This window comes from Panthera onca, chromosome A3 (assembly GCF_046562875.1).
Source record: "Panthera onca isolate mPanOnc1 chromosome A3, mPanOnc1 haplotype 2, whole genome shotgun sequence".
Taxonomy (NCBI): domain Eukaryota; kingdom Metazoa; phylum Chordata; class Mammalia; order Carnivora; family Felidae; genus Panthera; species Panthera onca.
Genome location: NC_138341.1, coordinates 95,013,095 through 95,029,027, shown reverse-complemented (window position 1 = coordinate 95,029,027; position 15,933 = coordinate 95,013,095). Strand labels below are relative to the sequence as shown.

The window sequence follows — 15,933 nt, the reverse complement described above, 5'->3', positions numbered from 1 at the left end:
ATAAGGGGGAAGCCTGGTACATCTGGGCGTATTCAAATTAAAAACTACTATTTACCACAATACCATAAAAAGTGACAAGGTACAAAGTGGGAGAAGTCATCTACAACACACACAACTGACAAAGGGTAAATGTCCAGAACATGTAAAGAACTCCCAGAAATCAGTAAAAGAATCAAATCTAATCAAATCTATTAGAAAAAATGGGCAGGGGCACCTGGGTGTCTCAGTCGGTTAAGAATATGACTTAGCTCAGGTTATGATCTTGCAATTTGTGAGTTCTAGCCCTGCGTCGGGCTCTGTGCTGACAGCTCAGAGCCTGGAGCCTTTTGGATTCTGTGTCTCCCTCTCTCTCTGCCCCGAACCCACTCTCATTCTGTTTCTGTCTCTCTCAAAAATAAATAAGCATTAAGAAAATAAAAAAAAAGTTAAAATGGGCAAAATACACAAGCATTTCCAGAACATAAACTATGAATGGATATTAAGGTGCTTAACATCACTAATAATCAGGGATTATTACAGTCACAATGAGATACCATTTTATATATACCAGACTGGCAAAACAAAAAAATCTAATAATGCCAAATGTCAGAGAGGATAGGCAGAGGAATTCTCAGAGCCTACTGGTAGGAGATAATTGGCTTAACTTCTCAGGAAGGCAATTTCACATTATCCAAGAAACAGCAGATGTGCAGACTTGTGGGCCAGCAATCCCACATGTAACAATGTTTATAATATTCTATAGACAGTGGCAAAGTCAAAAAGAGAGAGAAACTATTTTTAAGTTCTACTGATAGATGTAGTCACACAGTAGAATATTATACAGCAGTGAAAATAAACCACAGGTGTGTGGATTAGTATGGATGAAACTTAAAAAACAATGTTAATGGAAAAGTAACTCACTGAAGAACATGTACAGTGCAATTCTATCTACATACATTTATATTTATTTATTTATTTTTAATTTTATTTTTTTATTTTAACTTGTTTTATTTTTTATTTTTTTTAAATTTACATCCAAATTAGTTAGCATATAGTGCAATAATGATTTCAGTAGATTCCTTAATGCACCTTACCCATTTAGCCCATCCTCCCTCCCACAACCCGTCCAGCAACTCTCAGTTCGTTCTCCATATTTATAAGTCTCTTTTGTTTTGTCCCCCTCCCTGTTTTTATATTGTTTTTGTTTCCCTTCCCTTATGTTCATCTGTTTTGTCTCTTAAAGTCCTCATATGAGTGAAGTCATATGATATTTGTCTTTCTCTGACTAATTTCACTTAGCATAATACCCTCCAGTTCCATCCACGTAGTTGCAAATCACAAGATTTCATTCTTTTTGATTGCTGAATAATATACATATACATATATGTATAATATACATATACGTATACATATAATACATATAATATACATATACATATATGTATGTATACATATACATACACACACACACACACACACACACATATATATCACATCTTCTTTATCCATTAATCTATTGATGGACATTTGGGCTCTTTCCATACCTTGGCTATTGTTGATAGTGTTGCTATAAACATGGGGGTGCATGTGTCCCTTCGAAACAGCATACCTGTATCCTTTGGATAAATGCCTAGTAGTGCAATCGCTGGGTCATAGGGTAGTTCTATTTTTAGTTTTTTGAGGAACCTCCATACTGTTTTCCAGAGTGGCTGTGCCAGCTTGCATTCCCACCAACAATGCAAAAGAGATCCTCTTTCTCCACATCCTCACCAACATCTGTTGTTGCCCGAGTTGTTAATGTTAGCCATTCTGACAGGTGTGAGGTGGTATTTCATTGTGGTTTTGATTTGTATTTCCCTGATGATGAGTGATGTTGACCATTTTCTCATGTGTCAGTTGGCCATGTGAATGTCTTCTTTGGAGAAATGTCTATTCATGTCTTTTGCCCATTTCTTCTCTGGATTATTTGTTTTTTGGGTGTTGAGTTTGAGAAGTTCTTTATAGATTTTGATACTAACCCTTTATCTGATATGTCATTTGTGAATATCTTCTCCCATTCCATCGGTTGCCTTTTAGTTTTGCTGATTGTTTCCTTTGCTGTGCAGAAGCTTTTTATTTTGATGAGGTCCCAGTAGTTCATTTTTGCAGTTGTTTCCCTTGCCTTTGGAGATGTGTTGAGTAAGAAGTTGCTGCGGCCAAGATCAAAGAGATTTTTGCCTGCTTTCTCCTCAAGGATTTTGATGGCTTCCTGTCTTCCATTGATGTCTTTCATCCATTTCGAGTTTATTTTTGTGTATGATGTAAGAAAGTGGTCCAGGTTCATTCTTCTGCATGTTGCTGTCCAGTTTTCCCAGCACCACTTGCTGAAGAGACTGCCTTTATTCCATTGGATATTCTTTCCTGCTTTGTCAAAGATTAGTTAGCCATACATTTGTGGGTCCATTTCTGGGTTCTCTATTCTGTTCCAATGATCTGAGTGTCTGTTCTCATGCCATATTTTTATTTATTTTTTTTAAAGTTTATTTATTTATTTTGAGAGAGAGAGAATGAAAACAGAAGTGGGGGGGGGGGCAGAGAGAAGGAGAGACAGAATCCCAAGCAGGTCCTGTGCCACCAGCACAGAGCCCGACGTAGGGCTCAAACTCACAAACTGTGAGATCACGACCTGAGCTGAGATCAAGAGTCAGAAGCTTAACCAACTGAGCCACCCAGGTGACCCTCTACATAAATTTAAAAAACAGGCAAAGTAAAACATACTGCTTTAGGAATACACACATATGCAGTGAAACTATCACCCAGATTATATCTGGGGTGGGGGAAGAGGCTGCATAGGGAAAGGTCAAATATATTGGTCAGTACACATGGGGGGCCAGTACAGAGGCATGTTTTATTATTCTTTAGAACTTATGTAAATGTTAGCCATTTTCTAGTATGTGTAAAATATCTCATAATATAAATAGGCAATCTGGTGAGAATGGAATATAGTACTAATCAAAGGGATCTTTTCTCACCTATTGTAAGGACAGAATGAGCTTCTTTAAACCAATGGCAGTGGGGCACCTGGGTGGCTCAGTTGCTTAAGTGTCTGACTTAAGCTCAGGTCATGATTTCATGGTTCATGAATTCAAGCCTTGCATCAGGCTCTGTGCTGACAGCTGAGAGCCTAGAGCTGCTTCAGATTCTGTGTGTCCCTCTTTCTCTCTCTGTCTCTGCCCCTCCCCGCTTGCATTCTCTCTCTCTCTCTCTCTTTCTCTCTCTCTCTTAAAAATAAATAAACATTAAAAACAAAACCAAAGGCAGATATAAAAAATACAGTTAGAGATAACAATGATAGGTCCATCTGATTCAGACACAGAAAAAGCAGAAAAGAGGCAGTGCTATTTTTAAGGCCTTAGTTCCAGAAACAGACCAAAATATGAGAGCTCAAAATTTCCAGAAAGGTGTGAAAAGCTGTGGATACAAATGCCATCCATGGGGTGGGGGAATATTGCTCCAGGAGAAAATATGTCTTCCTACAAAGATACTTTTGCTAGAATTACCTCACACTAAGAATGACAAAATGGGCTGAACTAGAGAATGGTGAACACACTACATATATACACAGGCCTGTGTGCATGATTTCTATTCAGCATCCTACTCTGCTCAGTACACTTGATTTCAAGGGACTGTGCCATTTTCAGAAAGCAAGTCCACATTCACTCAAATGCTTATCCGTGCAAGAAATATGTGCTGAGTGCCCACCAGTGCTTGGTGATGGGCACACAACTGGGAAACAGGACAGGGGCTGCCCCTACCCTCAGCAGGCCCACATTCCAGCAGAGACAGGTGCACAGAGTAAGGGGAGCTGTCCTTACGTCAGTGCCAGGTAGAGAGTGAGGACAGAAAGGGCAGGGAAGCCTCTGAAGCGGTGGCCAGAAAGGGCTAATCAAGAGGGGGTGGGGGCGAGCAGCTGTGAGAGCATTACACGTGCAGAGAGGCATGAGTTGGAAGGAGCCCCAAGGAGTTTCAGGATGTGAAAGGAGATTGGTACCCACCCCAGGGTGGCAAGAGGGGGCAGGAGGTACATTTGAAAGACTGGCTGGGTCTGGGTGACAGGAGGTCTGAATGGTTTGAGGCAAGGGAGCAGTGTGGCCTCACTTAGGTTTCTAGATCACCCTGAGAAGATCTGCCACCACTAAGGAAAGTCCAGCACGCCCTCACGTTTTGAAGAGGTCAATGCTGGCATGCATCTATATGATTAATCCCTGGGCTTGTACAGTACTTGTTCTCTGCCTATTTCCAGGATATATATATGTTGAGCAAGTGGAAATTGTACGATGGCTACCTGCAGATTTGAAATGACCATAACTTCTGAGAATGGTCTTGAAGAGAAGGGGTCTGGTTGGATGATGTGCCTGACTTGGAGGGAAGAGGAAATGGAGCACAGGCAGAGGTGGAAGCAGCCCTCCAGGATGAAGCAGAGAACAAAGTGTTATGGACAAGATGGCGGGCACATTCCTCACACAAGAACAGATAATGTGCTCACAGAAATCTGGTGAAAAGGAGACTATTTAAGACAGCTGTGGATTGAGGGATATTACCCTGAATCAAATGTTTTAAATATATCTATAGATATACTTTAAACCTAGCAAAAAGATGCATCAACAGTTGCAAAGAGTCTGAGCTCAGAGAAGGGACAGCTAAGAATAATTTATGAGACGAGGAAATTAATGAGATGATTTCTTCCATCAGTCCCACCAACAGAAGCTTTAGGAGGAGAGGATGCAGAGGATGGTGATAACACATTTTCATTTCTTAGGCAAACAGCAGTCAAAGGATAAAGCTTTAAAATGCTCACTGGTCTCGGATATGACAGCAAAAGCACAAGCAACCAAAGACAAAAAATATGAAAATGTATCAACAAAGTGAAGAGACTGGAAAAAAAAAAGTGAAGAGACAACCCACAGAATGAGGGAAAATATTTGCAAATCAGTTACCTAATAAGGGTCTCATACCTAGAATATGTAAACTCTTGTAATTCAATAATAACATGACAATTCAATTTAAAAAATGGTCAAATGATTTGAATAGACATTTCTTCAAAAAAGACAAATGCATGGCCAACAAACATATAAAAAATGCTCAACATCATTAGCCACTAGGGAAATGGAAATAAAAACCACTGAGGTACTGCTTTAACCCTACTAAGATGGTTATCATCCAAAGGGACAAGGATGACAGTGTTGGCGAGGGTGTTGAGAACCTGGAATTGTTGCACTCTGCTGGTGGGATGTGGAATGGCACGGCTGCTGTGGAAAACAGTGTGGCCATCAGCCTCTCAGGAGTCAAACGCGTGACCCAGGAAATCTGAGGTCTACACCCACGAGAACTAAAAATGCACGTTCACACAAAATCCTGTCCACAAGTGTTCACAGCAGCATTCTCTGTAATAGGCAAAAACTGAAAACAATCCGAATGTCCATAAACTGAAGAATGGATAAACCAAATGTAGTCTCTCCATACAGTGGAATATTATTCAGCCATAAAAAGGAATGAAATATTGAAACAGCTACAACACAGACGACCCTTGAAAACACTGCTAAGTGGGAGAAGGTAGATACAAAAGGCCTCATATTGTGTGACTCCATTTATAGAAATGTCCAGAAAAAGAAAATCCAGAGTCAGAAAAGAAATTAGAGCTTGCCAGTGACTGCGGGCAGAGTGGATACAGGGTTTCTTTTGGGGATGATGAAAACATTCTGGAATTGGATGATGCTAATGATTGCACAATCTGGTGAATATAGTAAAACTCATTGTAGTACACAATTTAAAAGGGGGAGTTTTATGGTATGTGAATTATATCTCAATGAAAAACTGTCCCCACAAATGCCTATGGTATGCGTGGTACACCCTATGCACTGTGGGGAGGGTCTTCTAATGCAAAGGTCCTCACTGAGCACACTCTGGAACAGATGGAGAGGTGGCCTGGCAGAGAACAGAGCCCTCCGGGCACTGTTGCTGGATCATTTATTCATGGAAGATGCCTGCAGAGGAGCAGACCGTGTGCCAGGGACTGTTCTAGGAGCTGGAGGGAGCAAGGTGAGAAAGATTACAGCATTCACAACTTATCTGGGAGGACAGACACCCAACCTGCAAGGTGGTAACTACCCTGTGGACTGAATGGATCCACAGACTATGTAAGTACCCATGGACGGAGAGTGGTGTAGGTCAGCCTGCCAAGGGTCTGTCACGGCAGGAGGGGCAACAATAGTCTCTAGCATCTGGGGATCACTGGAGGCTTTTAAGTAGATGAACAGCAAGATATGGCCAGTACTTGAGAGATAATGGCAGGGGAGGGCACATGTTGGAAGGGCCTAGAAGGGAGAGAGACTAGAGGAAGAGGAGCTAGTCAGGGAGAAAGATGTGAGATGGGCCTCAAGAAAGCAGGGTTGGAGGGAAGGGAGAGGAGGCTTCAGGCTGTAGGGCTGCTCACTCTTGGTGAGAGAGGGAAAAGGCAGGACAAAACTTAGGGGTTCAAGGCTCAAGTGACAAGGGGAACTGTCGAGTCTGAAGGGTCCGAAGGGATGTCAGGGGAGAAATACTGGGGAGATGACAAATGTGTCCTGGCAGAGAGGCGTGGGCTGCAGACAGGGAGCAATGAGTCATGGGTGTGGAGACTGCCGTAGAGGAGAAAAGGAGAACATGCACCGCTGGGAACTCCTACCTTCCCACTTCTGCAGCAGGGGCAGAAGTACATTCGCAGGAAAGGAAGATGGAGGAGGGACTGGGGAGGGATGAAGAAGGTTCTGAGCCACATCGCAGAACCTTGGGAGGGGCATTTCTGGAAGGAGGAAACTCTGCTCCGATGGACTTCTATATCCTTCACATCTTCCCTGGTATCTGCCACCCAGAGGAAAATCCATAGGTGGGCTGGGTTGGCACTCAATAATCCTAAATAAATGGATGAAATTCCATAATCATCAAGATAGGAACAGATGCCAGATACAGCCTAAAGCCATACATCATTTTTTACAGAGATTCTGTTTGTCTTTCAATATAATGCAAATTTAAATTCTAGGACGGTTTAAGATCCTAAATAAATGAATCATTCAAAGTAAATGTCACAGCCTAGTAACGGATAAAGAGGATGACTTTACTGAACAATGTAACCAAATAAAACGGATTTTCGGGAAAAGGAAATTAAACACATGGAAGTATAAGATATTAGATTAGGTTTCAAACACTAATGATACACTCCTTGAAAGGAAAGCAGTCCACTTCTGCTAAGAAAGAAGAAAACAGCCACATGACCAGGTTTAAGAATAATTCCAAGGAAATGATAACACTAAGTGGAAATGTGATAGAAATAGGTTTGCTTCAGGCTATTAGATTACAGACTTTTGGAGATCTTCTCCCATACTCCCTTGTCCTTCTGGCACAGGGAACAAATGGGTCTCCCTCTTAGGATCTTGGGACACTCCAAGGGTGCAATGGATTTGATCTCTGTTCAGATCAGTTCTTCTTAGGGGACTGATTTGTTGAGGAGCACACCCCTAATGACCGCATTTCCTACTTCCATCTCTGGTGCCACGGGTACACCTCACCTTCTGTAAGTCACCACGAAAGAAAGAAGCCCATGACAGTAAAACATCAGCGATGAGAAAACCCATCACTCAGCCTGTTTAATGTCTAGAGAACGTGCCGTCAAGTGAGCGAGCAGGGATTCCACAGGCTGCTTCACTGATGAACATGACCCAAGAAGTGACGGATCAGTGTGAACAACAGAGAGCCCGAGGGGTCTGCCGTGCTTATGCCAATAACTTGGTTTCTGGGAGGAAGGGAGTCAATGTTGCTTGAACTGTTTCTCTTTCACAGATTTTCATTCACTCTAAACATATGGCAGGTGAGGGGCTAAAAAAAATGTACTCTCAGCCTCGGCTAGAGAAAATGGCTACCGCTGACATTCTGCTGGCATTCAACATCCATGTAAAACTCACAGCTAAATGTAAAACAATTACAAATGCAGAACCATCTCTAAATGTCTGGAGTCCTCTGTGTGGCAAGGTACAAAAAGGGCAGACGATTAAGATAGCGGTAAACATGGAGTTTTAAGCTCTAACTTTATCACCGCCAACTGAAAGAGGAAAGTTATTATGAATACATTACAGGTATTATTTAGTGAATGTAATTTGAACTGAATCATCCAATATTTATGCTTCAACCATTCTCGCTTTGGAGGCAAAGGCGCGTTCCATGTGACCTACAGATTAGTTTATATCTAGGTTGATTCTAAAAATAAAACAGATTCATGATGATATATGATAATAAGAGAACCAAATCAACAAGGATAAAAATAATCTTCTATGGCAGATATTCTGGTTACCGTTCTCCTGAAATATGCTCTCTGTATGCCCATCAACAACCCACTGGGACCAGATGAAGTAGGACAGGGCTTGGGCATGGCAGAAGTACCTTTTCTGGCCCAAAGTATTTGCACCAAGCTCTCTACAGATTTTCTTGATTTTTCAATACTCCTTTTGAGGATGTTTACAAGTTTGAGCTATGTTTGTTTTTTTTCCCTCTTTTAAGCATTTAAAAACAAACACAAATATATCTGAAACAAGGAGCATTTCTATATTTCTGTAAAATCATTACAATGGCTTAATGGCATCTTATTTTCCAGGAAGATACTCATCTTAGTACTAATGATCAGATGACAAGGAGAAACTCCAAGAAAAGTTAGGGGGTTACCAAAGGCAAGCAACCTAGAAACCAAAAAGCAGCTCGTGTTAAGGGTGCCAAGTGGCCTCCCCTGGCCTGTGTAGACTCTGCTTTACTGGGTAAAATAGGGCATCACAGCACACCTGAGGGATAACTATTGCTGCTGACCAGCACTTGAAACCCAATCCACCCACAGACTTATCAGTTAGAAAAAAGAAATACTGTCACAATTATCAAAACCTAGCTGGAAATTTGGGGGAATTCTAATAATACAAAGCTCCTCCGTGATCAGAAGTAGCAAAACTATGTTTGCCACTTAATATTAAAGTGACTGGTTTGTGGCAATTAAAGACAGCGTGTGATGTAAATGGTTCACTTAGGCAGAAGCTACACAAAGTAGATGTGAGAGTTGAGCCATCACGCTAGGTGGCACCAGGTGGGGACATGTGTGGGTGCAGCTCCAACAGTAGGCTTGGCCAGACCCACCTGAGCGAACCCCAAGTGGTCAAAGGAACACAAACAACACTAGTTTCATTAACGTCGTGACTGGGGAAGGGGTTCTGAGCAGCTGGAAGGCAAAAAGCACCTTTTAGTCCTTTTACATCTGTCCCAGCAATTGGGTCACAGTCAGGTTAAACAAGCAATGATTAGAATGTATATACAAGTTAAATAATGTAGTGGGAAATTTTTATGTTTTGCTTTCAAGATTGGTCACAGAAATTCCCAGGGGCTGATGGAATTACTCTCATTTCATTTCTGTTAAAAACTGTTTGCCTGGATGAAGATCTAGCTGCTAGTGTGGACTAGGAGAGGTGGCTGCACCGGTGTAGATGAAAGTGGTAGGAGAAACAACCTGTTTCCACTGGGCCGAGGACCCTGCAAGGTGGTTGTCGTGTGTGTGAGAGGCATACTCCTGCTTACTGGGGAAGAAGGGAAACTCCCTATGAGGAACCCGGCAGAAGTCTCAGGAAAAGTCCAGTGTGGGGGTCAGGCACAGTGGCTGCATACTCTCGGAGACACACAGTGTGCAGCATGCCCTATTACAACAGCCCCATCCTGACAGCCCTCTGGGTGAGGCGTCTGTCTGTGGCACGTGAATCAAACTGCATCCTGAGTGGAAGCTACCCCAGGCCAGGGGCACCTCCACCAAAGTGGCATCAACCACAGGTTATACTGAGATAGTGATACCAACTAAAATGGCCGTGGGATTTCCACGGGCCAAGCACCATGCTAGGTGTGTTATGGGCTGTATCGTATCTCATCCTGGCAACTATGATTTGTTCTATTGCTCTTCTCATTAGGGAAGGAAGCCGAAGTGCAGAGCACAGAGGTACTCTGCTCCAGGCCCCTCGCATGGTAGATGCCAGGGTCCCGAACAGACACCCCAGCAGCCTGACTTTGGAGCCTCCACTCTCAGCTGTGGTCCCCCCCTCCAAGAGAAAAGCCTAGTGTGGCCACAACTAATAGAAGGCACAGCTCCGTGCCCTCACTGGTGCTTGTATGGAAACCTGAAGGAAGAAATGGAAGACCTTCCATTCCTGAAGGAAGAAAGGGAAGACCCCCTACAATTCAGACACTGTTGTTTTTTTTTATCTTTTTTTTTTAATGTTTTTATTTATTTTTGAGACAGAGAGAGACAGAGCATGAGCAGGGGAGGGGCAGAGAGAGAGGGAGACACAGAATCTGAAGCAGGCTGCAGGCTCTGAGCTGTCAGCACAGAGCCTGACGCGGGGCTCGAACTCACAGACTGTGAGATCATGACCTGAGCTGAAGTCGGATGCTCAACCGACTGAGCCACCCAGGCACCCCCAATTCAGACGCTATTATCCAACAACTTCAGGAGAAAGAAAATTCACTCTGTCTCAAGAGATTTTTCCTCCTGCCAATTTGATAAACTGCAATGCTTGGATCTCAAGTAAGTATTTCTAGCCATAACACGTCAGTGAGAGAAATTCCTGTGGGTTAGGGCAGGGGCAGGGTGACTTTTTTTTTTTTTTTTTTTTTTTTTTACTAAATCCCCCCGGTGCAATTCCCCTGTCTGCAGGGTAAGACTTCTGCAGCAAGGGTACCCCAGGTTGGGCCGTCCTTGCACTTGGCAATGCAGATGCCTCTATCTGTCACTCATTCCTTCATTAAAACTACCTCCCAACCCTGGCAGGCTCACCCATATGCTGGCGTCCCCATCCTCCCAGGGCCTGGCACCCTGTATCTGGTAGGGGCCACTGTGGGGTGACCATGTGTGTCCCTCATACTGCTGGTGTTGTTCCCATTCACCTGCTGTGGTATCTCCCATGGCTTTCAACCTGACAACAGACAGGGTCACACTAATGACCCTACAGGTTGTCAGTTATAGGAAAGCAATTTTCTCCATGAGATATGGCTAAATCTGGCTCAGGGTAGACTGACAGAGGGAAGAAGGAAATTTTTGTTTGTTTGTTTTCTCTCATAATTGGAGAATATATGTCATCAGGTGCGAATGGAAATTCAATCCCATTTGAGTCTAACACTTGGATAACACATTCAATATCTATAATATATTTCAGTAGGTACATTTGAGTATCTAGAAATTTTCCATTTTTCAGAGTAATTCAGAAGGAAATGAAGAAACAAAGCTGACCCAGTGGGAACAAAGATCAGTATCAGAAATTCTCTCGTGATAACACATGTTCTAAAAAGAAAACGTGCAGATAAAAGTGATGGGTGTCTGTATCTCAGTTTTACATGTTTTTATATTCTGGGATTATTCCACTTCACACTTGAAGGGAAAACTGCCTGCTTTTCTTTCTTTCTTTTTTTTTTTTAATGCAAAATTCCCTATCAGAGATCCTGTTCATTCTAAAATATATTTGTCACATTACAAACAGAAATGGCCCTGAATGTTGTTAAAGATAAAATTCCCAACTCATACAATTCTCTGGGACTTTCCACATTTGAGCCCCATAAAGGCACTCAATATCATCTTCATGACTAAAAGTACAAATGCAATATTACTTAAAATTATAATCAAATCCTTCTGCAAATTAAGACACTTATTCTTGGAAAAATAGCCAAATTAAATTAGGTGTGTCTTTTCTTAATAGATCAAAAACAGCTCCATTAAATCAGCAGTTTTACATTAATGGCATGAGACATGGCCCAGATGAGGAAAATGTTCTTTGGAGTGACTTTGTATTTTATTTAAAGAGAGTTGGAAATGTTCTTCACAATTCAAATGTGAAGCAGAACTGTATTGCAGGTCCCCAGATCAGGAGGGCAGTATGAGCCCTATGAGGTAGCCTATCCATACCAGAGGGCCCAGGTTCCTCTTTTCCCAATTCTTTAGCCTGCCACTCATCCTTCCTCCCTCCCTTCCTTCCTTCCTTCCTTCCTCCCTCCCTCCCTCCCTCTCTTCCTTCCTTCCACCCATCCATCCTTCCATCCATCCATCCATTCATCCATCCAGCTGATATTTAATTAATGCTTCCTATGACAGATCCATTATTTTTCCTTCAAATGTAAAAATAGAAAAAGTATTTTCTTGCTCCTCAATCCTCTTTTGGGTCTTGGCTTCTATAACATAAAATACTCAACCACCACAGTAAGTGTTATAGTATTTGGGGGGGGGGGTTCTAAAACACATTATGGTTCTGAGTTTACATTATAATCAGCCTGAGTTCTACTGGGGCAGTACCTCACTTAGAATAAAAGACAATCCTTATGAAATAAATAAGAACAACTTACTCAGTGTTGGCACACTGCTGCTCTCCCTTTAGTAGCCATAAACCCACAGGATGCTCTTGGAAATCTCAAACCATAGATGCTGAAGCAGAAACGGAACGGAAATGATTCTTCCTGAGGCCACCCAGCTAGTGTTGAGCAGGGTTTGAACTCAAGCCCAGGGCAATTTGTTTCCAGTGCTGGCCCTTCTACTGTCTTATGCTGCCTCAGTTTAATTTGAATATTATTTTAGTTAAGAGTTTGCAATAGTCATGCTAATTCCCAAATACTGTTATTTGCTGACAAGGACGGTGAAAATAGACAAATTACATCCTCCTCTCTCCCTCCAGAACCTATTGAGTAGCTATTGAGTAGCACAGAATAAATTGGTAATTTTTATAGCTAAGCTGGCATAAATGGTGACTACTAAGCCGGATTATTATCTATATGATTGACATTAGAAACCAGAATGTAGAATAACAAACTATATTAATCCAATTCTTTCATTTATATATCAGGGATTGGGAAGTTTAAATGAGCCCATTTAGGCGAAATTGACCTTACTAAGCTTATTTCTAGTCACATCTATAAAATAATCAGTATGTAATTCTAAAGTTTTATTAATTAGTTATTTTGAATAAACATTTTCAATGAGAGCATTTATTGTCAACAGATAGGTATTTTGAAGTTGCAATATGCTTCAACACTGGCAAATAATGCAGCTTTTCATGTAAGATCCATTTGGCTTTTGCTCCACAATCAAAACACTGAGAGGCAATAAGAATGGATTGTTATTCTTCAGCTGTTATCTTTTAAGGGTAATAAAGCTTCTGACAAATCCTTATTTTTTAATTACATGCTATTCAGTGTCATTAAAAACCACTGAAGAGGGTAAAATTGTCTTTGCCATGACTCTGAGCAAAAGAGGGACAAGAGACACAAGTATGATACTCTATGTGTTGTGAGGGACAGCGTGGTCTAAGCCAACCCTGTGTTTGGGGCCACATGGCCCTAGGCAAGAAGCATGCCTCGCAGAACCCCAGGTCCTCATCTGGGAAAGGGGGTTAAGGGCTGCCCTGCAGGGCCATGTTGCAGTGAGGGGAATGACGCCATATGGGTGCTGAACCCCGGGGACAGGTGTGGTGGTCAGACATCTGGCCCAGAGCCATGTGCCTTGATTAGGGCTAAGGCATCTCCTTGTCCCTTGGCCTGAAATTGCTTCCTCCAACAGTAGGAACCATTTCAAGGGAAATGTTCTTCTCATCTAGACACTGAAATAGGAGGACCAGAAACTAGGATAGCAGTCATTTTAAATTATGGAAACTTGAGTGCCACCTACAGTGGATTCTGACTCTCATCAAGTATGTGGGTGATTTCCTTGTGACCTTATGTTTCTGACTGTTCTTGCTCACTCCCCATGACTATTTAGAAATGTCACTTTACAAATTCCCTTTGTATTTCTCCATTGCTTTTACTTTCCAGACTTCCCCATGCCCACATGCTGATAGTAGAGATGGGGTCCCCTTGCTTTCATGGGACATCATGTATGCATGTCACTAGGGATCCCCTGTCCCAGTATGTATTTGACTTGGACCCTCGGGGTCAAGGACGGTGTGCAAATGAGAGAATGTTTTAAAGAAAGTCTACCTTTCAATCAGGGATAATTACTTTTTGAGTGTATGGAGACAATAAAAGACATCTAATGCACGGTCCCTGTCTTTTCCCAGCTTGCCACAGGTGCAGCATGACTGACATGCAGGACACACTTCCCAGGGTTCTAGGTGGTGCATATAAATCCAGGTGTTGTGGGCAGGGAGCCAGCTGTGCCCTTGGTGGGTAATTGGGATGCTTTGTGGGGTGGATCCTCCCTACAGCAAGGCTCTGAGACTTGGGTGGAGTCTGTATATGCAGGGAAAGAATGAGGGAGGAGGAGGTGGGGGGAGGGCTGGGCTGGGGCAGTTCCCAAGAAGACTGTATCATAGAAATACAGAACACAGGGCTCCTTGGAAATAAAACTGAGGGAAGTCTAGAAGTGACTGGTAGGAGGTGTGGTGGCCCCCAAAGAGGAAAGCCTGAGTGACGATGTAGGGAGGTGGATCTGGCAGCCAGCACACAGGTTGAGGGGAAAGTGGGGTGACACAGTACAGGGGTTTGCACAGAAAGCCCCTGACACAGCCCTAGGGCTGCCTCTGGGTGAGAAAAAGAGCAGGGCACGGGGCAAGGAAGCCAGACAGGCAGAGGACATTCAGAAGCAGTCAGGCCTAAGGGATGGCACAGGGAAAACTAACCATCATGCACCACATTTTATAATTTTTAAGTGTTTTAGTGAATTTGCAAGAATATTTGCAAACTGGCAACGATTACTCTAAAAGTCTTCTTAAGAGGGGGGACAGGAAATATGCAAAACAATTTTAAGCATCTTCATTTCTGAGATTCTCAAAATGAGTGTGCCTCCACGTCATAATGCCACATACACAGAACATGTGCTCTTCTCTGGGTATGGCAGTAGTTTCTGGAATAGGACTGTGTCCTGGGTCTTCCCTCCACGTGCAGTTCAAGTGGAGAATACCTTTAATGAAGGATATCTACTAATGTTGCTTGTACAGATTTAGTAAGAGATATAAATGGGCTACCTTGTAACTAATAACAAGTTATATTTAAGTCACTGAAATCATGTATCTTTTGGAAAAAGCACTGGATGAGAAAAACTCTCAGGGCTGGAAAAAAGGAAACATTGTTACATGAGGGTCAGAATCACTTGTCACTGTCAGAAGTCACCATGAGAGGAAACCACTTTTTCCCCTTGATGATCTGACTACTAGACAATAAGATGCCTTGGTCATTTTTTACAGGGATGGTCCGAGAATGTGATTGTCTCACTGAATCTATCCATGAATGAGTGGCAGGGCTCTCGTTGGGTGATTATAATTAGCTGCCTGGTGTCATAAGCCAGGAGATGCCAGGGGACAAAAACTGGGGGAAGGTCAAAAGTTACCAAGTGGTGGTTCCCCCAAGCTTTGTGACAGTGCTAATCTTATTAAAGGTGAGCAAGAAGCCACTGAAAGAGCTTTTCCCTTTGAACTTTTTGAAGGACAAATTAAAGGCACATACTTGGACTTTTTATCACTTAGTAATACTAAGTGTAAAATTCCCTTGACTAGGAGAGAATTAAAAATAAAGGTCATTGCATTTCCTTAGAAAACAGTTATGTAACATTAATGATTATGGAGAGACTAAATACACTAATTCACCATTGTGAAAAATAGACTCCATCACATTACATGTACATGGGAAAGCAAAGAATTCTTTATTTACTTAGAATGGCTTATTTTGAAAGAACAAACTCTGTTCTCTCTCCAAATAGCCTTGTCCCTGGGTGTTTTGTTTTGTCTTTTGTTGTTGTTGTTGTTAGCTGGCCTCCTGTTTCTGCCAGGGAGGATCATTATCATTGTTAAATGCACGAATTCCTCAAATTGCCCATCCCGGAGTTGCCCTATGAAAAGCAGCTGCTCTCTGCCGGGGCCTCTCTGGCAGGGCATGGCCAGAACCTCCACCCCA

General features: G+C 42.4%; 1 protein-coding gene across 6 annotated transcripts in view; it reads right to left on the bottom strand.

The window, feature by feature from the left end:
• The window catches only part of RALGAPA2 (Ral GTPase activating protein catalytic subunit alpha 2), a 323,002-nt gene that overhangs the window by 28,704 nt on the left and 278,365 nt on the right, over positions 1-15,933 (bottom strand). The window lies entirely within an intron of this gene.